Here is a 7,413-nt window from a genome sequence, read left to right on the forward strand (position 1 = left end):
TCCATCTGTAACACCAGTTGCAGGGGATCTGATGCCCTCTTGTGGCTTCTTTGGATGACACCAGACACATATTCATGCATGTATATGGTACACATGCATACATGTAAGCATCACACACGTGCATGTAAAACAAATAAGTCTTTTAAAAATTATTTGAGTAGAAGATTTAAAAAAAAAGAAATAAATATTTTAAGATCATAAGTATCTAAAAACCACGATTTTGCTTACGCCCTCTTCTGGCGCTGGGAGTGGAGATTTTTGTGGGTTTCCTTCTTTCCTTCACATCGTCTCAGCCCCTCCCCCACCCCTTTCGCTCTTGTTTACTCTTGCTGTTTCCTTACCCACTGTCACACTGGTTGGTTCACTCTCTGGCACCATTCTCTTAAAGTGGCATAGGTTACAGATTCAATTTCCCCTGAAAGTTACACAGAAAAAGAAAGCATTTTTGTCATCGCATTTTTTTTTTTTTTGTCCCTAGTCAAGAGGAAAATGGAGTTTAAAATGTAAGTGCTTAAAAAACTCACTGAATTGGTATCAGTTTCAACTTTTTATATGAAAGCTGTTTCATTTGTCTTGGGTTTGAGGGCTTAGATTCACGCTCCTGATTAAAAGTATACAGACATGTATGAAAATACCACAATGAAATCCATTACTTTGTATGCTAACTTTAAGGTCAACAAGGGAATGAGAGGCAGGTAAGGGTGCTTGCTGCACAGATGTGAATCCTCAGCTTCTACTTAAAAAGCCAAGTATGGGCTTGGAGAGTTGGCTCAGTGGTTTAGTGCATTGGCAGTTCGTCCAGAGGTTTTGAGTTCAATCCCCAGCACCCACAGGTTGGCTCACAACTGTGTTTAACTCTAGCTACAGGGGATCCAATGCTCTCTTCTGGCCTCTGAAGGCACTAGGTGCACATATGCTACACAGAGATATAGACATACACATAAAATACATTAAAAATATTTTGGGCTGGAGAGATGGCTGAGTGGTTAAGAGCGCTGACTGCTCTTCCAGAGGTTCTGAGTTCCATTCCCAGCAACCACATGGTGGCTCATAACCATCTGTAATGGGATCTGATGCCTTCTTTTGGTGTGTCTGAAGACAGCTACAGTGTACTCACACAAATAAAATAAATATATTTAAAAAAAAAAAGTCGACTATGGCTGCACATACCTGAAATCCCAAGACTATTGGGTATTGAGGTCTGGTCTCTTCTGTGTATTGCAATGCTAAATGCAGGCCCCCAAGACCTGGTTGCCCCAGAGACAAGAGAGTCCTCACGTAGACCCAAGTGAAGCTATGTGACCTTGCCCCCACCCCCAAGTTATTTCTGTTGGTAAATAAAGATGCTGACAGCTAATAGCTGGGCAGAAGAGACATAGATGGGTTTTAGGATCCCTGGGCCTGGGGGAGGTCACAGGAGAAGCACAAGTGAGAGAAGAAAGTAAGGAAGAAGAGAAAGTTGCCATGGGTTAGGAGTCAAGAGAACACGTTCCCAAGGGCTGGCCAGTTGGAGTTAAGAGCAGCCCAGACAAACCATTGTAAGTAATAGCTTGGGGTTATCAATAGGAAATAGATTTTAATAGCATAGAGGGTAGATATCTGCCTAGCTATTGTGCCAATTGGGGCTTATTGTAAGACCGGAATGATCAAGGCAGAGTAGAAACCCAGGATTGGGATTTAAAATTTCTTTAACAATTAGGGGCAGAGACAGGAGGATCATTGGAGCTTGCTAGCTGGCAGCCTAGCCCTAGGTTCATTGAGAGACGCCGCCTCAAAGGAATGCACATGAAAAGATTTCAAATATCCAAAGTGTGCTGTACCATACTGATGTCATATCCAAGGCCTCTTTTGTCTTGGAATAGTTTAGACCAACAATGGACACAGATTTGAACTCTCTATTTCCCTGCATCATACACCTCTCTCTGGTGCCTGTGATCTGTGTTTATCCCATCTGTGTGCTGTATATGCCTGGTGTCTATCTGTGGTGCGTGTGTGTGTGTGTGTGTGTGTGTGTGTGTGTGTGTGTGTAGTTGTTTGGGAGGGAATGGGTGTGGGTAATGTCTGCCTGCCTTGCTGTCTGTCCCTAACAAAGAAGTTTGCTTTATATTTACTGAACAGTATAGAACACACATTATGAGAAAAGAAAAGAATGGGGCATTTTTTTTGCAAAAAAATTTAACAATTTTTTACAAGGAATTGACTCCTACTGACCCAGAAAAAGCACTCAAAACTGCAAACAAATGTTATCAAATATTCAGATGTTCTGTTACAGTAAGAACACTAAGCTATAGAATTTCTTTACTTCCAAGTTGAAAAAAAGAAGAAGCAGAAAACAAAGTATAGTGAAAAGTATAGATACTTTGCTATTAAAAGATTAACTTTCTCTGGGAGAGCTGCCCACCCCCAAGCCTGGTCAGCATGGGAGAGCTAGCCCTGCCCCTCACCGGTTCAGCAATCAAGCAGACAGTGCAAGAGAGCTTGCCCCAAAGGCATGAGTGCTGGAGAGCTGGTAGGCTGACCAACTTGTGTATTTTCAATTTCTAAAATAAAACTATCTCAATTTGGCCTATTATCCCTGAAAATAATCTGTAAAGAATAAATGTAACAAAGGATAAAAATAGGCCCAACATGGTGGTGTATGCTTTTAATTCCAGCACTCAAGAGTCAGAGGTAGATGAATCTCTGAGTTCAAGGACAGCCTGATCTACATAATGAGTTCCAGGATGGCCAGGGCTACAGAGAAACCTTATTGCAAAAGTTGATTAATTAAGTAATTAACTAATGAATTAAAAATAGGCATAATGGGACTGGAGAGGTGGTTGGAAGTGTTTGCTGCACATAAATCAAGAGGAGAAGACTGGAGTTTGAATCCCAGCACCCACATAAAGAGCCAAGTGTCCTTCACACACCATCACCCCAGGTTCAAAGGCAATGGAGGTAAATGGGTCACTGGGACTTTCAGACCAGCTGAGAAAACACGGGTCCCAACTCAAGGAGAGATGCTGCTTCGAAGGAGAAGTAAAGAGAGAGAAAAGAATCCCAACAGCATCTTCTGGCATCTCCATGAATACAGGTACATGCACCCACATATACACAGACACGAGTTTATCAGACCTAGTGACAAACGTGTAGTGATGTTATACAAATATGTTTGTGTTTTAATCTCAGGTGTGGGATATGGGGCTGCTTCAGTTTGTCCACAGCCTTTATCTGTGATTTTTCTCATGTTGGGTGAGTGGTGTCGGTGATTTTTGACAGCTGCAAATAGTTTAATTCTGAGGACCCGGACAATGAAATTAGACGTGCCTCGAGAAACCCAAGAACCCTAATTAACAAGAAGGAGCCTAAAGAGGTCTATAACCCCTTTCTAACATTTCTCTCCTACCTAGTGTTGGCGGTTGGAAGGGATCAGGTTAGAAGGGAGGTAGTTATAAGAACCCAATAAAATAATAAAACCATATGCCAGCACTGATGCCTGTAAATCCAGTACTCAGGAGGCTAAGGTAGGAGGATTGCCATGAGTTCGAGGCCAGCCTGCACCACAGGGTTAGTCCTTGTCATTTAAGGTTGCAGAGTGAGACCTATCTCAAGAAAAGAAAGAAAAAAATGTGTGTGTGCACATAGATTTGTATTTACATTTAAGATTGGACCAGATGATAGCAAAGGTACAAGCCTGAGTCGGCGCTGAGCTCTTATGCTCTGAACATGGTTTTCCTGAGAGTGTAGTAGCTTTAGAAGCTGTGGAACCTGAAGAAGTAGAGCCTTGGGGGGGGTGGGGTGGGGGAGTAGGTCGTGTTTTATATAAATGCAATATTATTTAAACTGAATGATGTGAATATTCAGTATATATATGCATATATATATATATATATATACACACATACAACACTTACACATATATTAATTCAAACTTTTTTATAGAGAAAATTTTACTTCTCCTAGGTGGTTCTTTTGAGTCTTAGGCCTGACTTCTCAGCAGAAATTCCTGTACTAGCAACTCCCTGCCACCTAGTGACAGCTGTATATATATATTACTGTTATTAGGCTTAAAGAGAATTTAAATCCTAAGGATAATGCCATTCAATTTTGGACAAAAACCTTTGGAGCAGGATGCTTATATGTAAACCTTTTTTGGGGGGGGGTAAATAAATAAATAAACATATTTCTCTTCTAGTAAAAATACTCAGTAAATTTCCACAAGAATTTATTCTGAATTGTAATGTTTGAGCAATATTTAACCTATGATTCACAGATTGAGGTATGACAAAGATTCTTTGCTTGATCAGATATTAAGACTTCCAGACTCTCCCAGGCCATCTGTCTCCTTCCATACCAAATCCCATTTTAGCAGATAATTCTGCTAAGTAGGTTTAGCAAGAAGCTCCTCACTCTACGATTTGGTCAGGATTCTCATCTCCCATCACACCTCAGGTGTTATCGGACCACCCTGGTCTGTCCTCTACAATTTAGAGAATTTAGAGTCCTCTTTACTCCTGAGCAAGTCTACCTACCGACCCAGACTTACTGTCTTATGCTGCAGCAACAGAATGCCTGAATATCTGTAAAGATCAGAAGTGCATTACATGGCGTTCTGAAGGCTGTGGGATTCAAGGTTCAAGGACCCGTATCTAGCAAGGGTCTTCTTGTTGAATCATCTGTGGTACACAAGAGAGAGGGGCCATATTCTTTTATCAGAGGCACACTCAGCCTCCTCAGCAAAGACATCACTAATATCACGAGGGCAGAGCCCACCTCAGCCCCGCCCCATGACCTAAAGATCTGTTGAAGATCCCACCTCTCCGAAGCAGTTTCACTTGGATTCCATTCCAGCACATACGCTTCAAGAACACACTCAACGCCCACCTTTCTTCTCTGCAGTAAACTCTGACCTGCCTGTACATATTCATGATTAAACCCAGCACCTTTCTCCCATTGCAAACTTCCATAGAGGTAGTGCCTACAGCTACTATGATGGTCCTGGCCAAAAATTAAAAATTAAAAAATTAAAAAAACCCTTGGGCTGGCAAGATGGCTCAGTGGGTAAGAGCACCCGACTGCTCTTCCGAAGGTCCAGAGTTCAAATCCCAGCAACCACATGGTGGCTCACAACCATCCGTAACGAGATCTGGCGCCCTCTTCTGGAGTGTCTGAAGACAGCTACAGTGTACTTACATATAATAAATAAATAAATAAATAAACCTTTAAAAAAAACAAAAAACAAAAAACAAAAAACAAAAAAAAAACCTTTAACGAGTACCACTGAATAGTTTTCTCTTTGCCAGGCAAAACCGAATAAATAAATGATTTTCTAATTCAAAGACATTAATACAGAGGTGAAGCTTTTATCCTTTCATACACTTTAAATCACACAAAAAAACCACCACCATTCTCCGACTTTTTTCTTCTGGAAACTTCCCGTTTCTAAGTGGATTGGAAGAGTTTTGATTCTGCTTGTCATGTGCCAGAAAGAGTTTTGAGCATTAAAACCCAAGACGTTGGGCGTGCAAAACCAGCTTTGTCAACTTAACCTTGATTGGTTTCAGACCCCAGGACTGTCAGCATTCCGTCTAGGCTCCGCCCCACAGTTACCTGGCAACAGCCAGGTATGCCTGACTCACTATAAAAGGAGCTGTCTGCCCCCTTCCTCACTCTCTTGCTCTTGCTCCCTTCTTTTCTCCTCTTGCTCCTGCCCCATTCCCCTTTCCCCTCTCTCCCCATTCCCCTCCCCGCTCTCTCTCCACATGCTCTTGGCTGGCCTCTGCCTTTCTCTCTACTACCCCCTCAACTCCCCTCCCCATACCCTCAATAAACTATTCTATACTATACCTTCCTGTGGCTGGGTACCTCAGGGGGAAGGGATGCTTCAGCAAGGGCCTGCAGAGGCACCCTTTTACCCCACACCATACGTGCCTCCACCAAAAATATCACTAGTTTCTCTTTCTTTTTATAAAACACACCATGAGGTGCATATTTTACATATCAAAGTAGACCTGACTCCCAGGTTCTCCCAGCATCCCTCAGTCCCTGCCTGGCATACCCTGACCCCAACCCTGAACTTTTCAGCCCAGGGGCAGAGATGTCCTTTTCCCCAAAAGACTCTAGCCTATACAATCCAGATATTTTGATTCTTCTTTCTCTCTCCATGTACCCCCCCCCACTCCCGTCTCTCCCTTCCCATGGCAACTTCCCTTACCTCCTTCCTTGGGACCAGTGGACTTGTCCACCCGAGAGCAGCTTCCCAATAAACCCGCATTTAATGTAATCGAATCTAGCTTGAATCTGCTCATTCCACTGGCAGAGAAATAACTTATCAAACCTGATGACTGATAATGCTACCAAATTAATCGATCATGGGTGTAATAAGCATTTCTCTACACCAGGAATGACACTGAAGATATAAAATGGACAAGTCATGGTCCTATTCTTTGAAAAGTAAATCCAGCAGCAGAACTGTGAACATGAAGCTGTGGTTGCAACTCTGGAAACAACTGATTTCTTAAAATATATGAAAGGTCCCAGAGGGGTAACAATATTTAACCCTGGGCTTAAGGTCTGAACTGGAAATTGAAAAGCATTTATGAGAGCTCCTCGAGAAGAAACAGAACGTTTTTTAGAAATAGTTACGTCGGTGAGAGACATTTTTTTGAAATGAGGAAGGATTTATGCTGGCTCATGGTTTTAAAGAATGCAGTCCACTGTGATGGTTTATACTGGCATGGTAGGGTTCAAGGCAGCAGCGAGATACAGCTAGGACTCTTCCCATCTTGGCAGGTCTCCCTAGACAGTATGCCAAGCACCTGTTTCAAAAAACTAAGCACAGGCACACACTGTCTTCCATGAGGTAGAGTATTTTCATAAGTGCCTCTTTGTAGGCAAGTGTTGCTGACAGTATGGCAAGAGTCTATCTGCACCAGAATTATCTAGCATGCTACTTAGCCAGTGAAGCTCTTCGAGACATAAGGGATCTATTTACTGGGATGAAGCTGGAAAATCTGAACCCAAACATTGTCTCTCAAGTTGGAAAGCACATAGATTAGGTTACAAAATCTGTACACAAGACTTCTTTTAATTACATCGGCATGCACTGGCTCGAGTCTCTGCATTTTCTCTTGCATTGATTTGAAACAATAGGGTTTTGTTTTGTTTTGTTTTCAGAAAAACATAGCACTTCCAAAGTAGTAATAGACATATAGGACATTTTTCTAATTCTTTTAGTTTTGTTTTTTTGTTTTTGTTTTTTTGAGACTGGGTTTCTTTGTGTAGCCTTGGTTATCCTGGAACTAGCTCTGTAGACTGGGCTGGCCTTGAACTCACAGAGATCCATCTGCCTCTGCCTCCCGAGTGCTGGAATTAAAGGGGCATGGCTTTATGTATGTTAAACACTAACTCTCCATCAGACATACAGCTGACAAA

This window comes from Mus caroli, unplaced genomic scaffold (genome assembly GCF_978045245.1).
Source record: "Mus caroli unplaced genomic scaffold, Mus_caroli_1 scaffold_9, whole genome shotgun sequence".
Taxonomy (NCBI): Eukaryota; Metazoa; Chordata; class Mammalia; order Rodentia; family Muridae; genus Mus; species Mus caroli.